Source organism: Chrysochloris asiatica, unplaced genomic scaffold, assembly GCF_000296735.1.
Source record: "Chrysochloris asiatica unplaced genomic scaffold, ChrAsi1.0 scaffold00013, whole genome shotgun sequence".
NCBI lineage: Eukaryota > Metazoa > Chordata > Mammalia > Afrosoricida > Chrysochloridae > Chrysochloris > Chrysochloris asiatica.
Genome location: NW_006408531.1, coordinates 11,701,816 through 11,703,763, shown reverse-complemented (window position 1 = coordinate 11,703,763; position 1,948 = coordinate 11,701,816).

The window sequence follows — 1,948 nt, the reverse complement described above, 5'->3', positions numbered from 1 at the left end:
AAAAAAAAAAAAAGAAAAGGTAGACATAATGTAGCCCTGGGACTCCTGCTTATGATTCTCTGGTACTTCAAGTCTCAGGACATAAGGAGGGATGTAGAGTTTACTCTCATGAAGCGTTTTCAGTAAGACATTGCTCACGAGAAGACGTGAGCTCCCACAGAGGAATCAAACAGCAAAGCCCATGTTTAGGGATGAGTCTAGACCCTTGTTTCCCCCCAGTTCTTCCTATGAGAATTTCTCACTCCCTCCACATGTTGTATCATCTGAACCATCAATTAGTACATTATTTGTTGTTGTTGAGTGCCAGCGACTAAGTGTCCATTCATAGCAACCCTGTACAGCTTTCAAGGAGTGGCTGGTGAGTTTGAACTGCAGACCTTGTGTTTGAAACCGACCTTGCGGTTCAGAGCTTTAGTCCACAGTGCCACACCAGGATCCTATTCAAAAGAACACAGGACATTATTTAGGCTTGTTTTTCTGTTAGTCCATTTTGGGACACCATCCACAGTGTGATATTCTGTCGTCTCTCTGTGCCCCCAGCTCCCACAGACACCTTCTCGTCTTCACAGCGGTTTTGCTTGCATCCAGCAAAGCACTCAACAATTCAGTCCAAGAAGACTTCTCTCATTATTCAAAATGCTTGTGACAAACAATTCAAACATTTCCTTGACAATTCTAAGTTTAAAATATAGTTATTAATTTTCTTTAAAAAAGGGGTGTTTTATGGGTTTTCATATTTAAAAGCTATCATGCCATTTCCCCGATATTTTAGAAGGTAAGATCCTTGTGCCCAGTGTAGTAGACAATTGCTCCTATTGACAAAAAGCCCTTCAACTTTTGTATTGTTCCCTGGCTTTGGGGGGTGGGTAATGGAGGGCTATCTTTTTTCAGAGAAGAGAAAGAACCTTAATGATTTGTTTTTGCCTCAAAGACCTTTCTAAAATGGGTTACTGCCATGCCAAAAAAAGACAGCAATTGGCAGCTGCTTTTGATTAATTTGGCAAACAATCCCAATATTGTCAAAAGGGGTCCTTCTAAAGAAGACAAGAGGTGAACACTCTGCTTTCACTTACGAACAAGTACAAGAATCTAAGTGCACAGAAGAATCTCTGGGTGGCCCTTAGTTCTCTTTGCTGCTCTAACAGAAATACCCCAAGTTATGGCTTTCACAGCCAGAAATGTATCCTTTCATAGTTTGTTGTTGTTGTTAAGGGTTGAGTCAGTTCCTACTCTTAATGGTCTTGTATAGGGTTTCCGAGGAGCAACTGGTGGGTTTGAACTGCTCGCCTTGAGGTTCACAGTCCAGTGCTGATACTACAGTGCACCAGGAGTCTATAACATAAATACTGCAGTGAATGGATTTCACAACCAGAAGTTTATTCTTTAACAGTTTAGAAGAGTCCTGGTGTGGTGCTGTGGGATCAGCACTGGACTGCAAGGTCAGGTTGAACCACAAGGTTGGTGGTTTAAACTCACCAGCTGTTCCTTGGAAACTCTACAAGGTCTCTAAGAATCTAAACCAACTCCAGGGCACTTAACAACAACAAAAGTTTAGAAGGCTAGCATTCCAAATTCAGAGTGCTGGCTTTAGGGGAAGACTATCTCTTCCTTGGCTCTGGGGAAAAGTTGTTGTCTCCTTTTAGCCTCTCTGTAGGCCTAGATTCCTTGAAGACCTTCATAGGTCTTGGCATCAATTTTCCTCTAGATTTAGGAGCTTCAGAGTACAGGGACCCCAAAGGATACATTCTATTCCTGGCTCTTCTATCTTAGTGGCAGTAGGTTCCTCTGAGCTCTGCTCACTTCTCCCTTCTTTTATCTCTCAAAGGAGATTGACTCAAGACATAACCTAATCCTGTAGATTGCATTTGGCCTCAGTAATATCATAGAAGTGAGGATTTACAATATCAGATCAAGACAAGAAAGAAGGAAAAGGTCAAAATGGATGTCA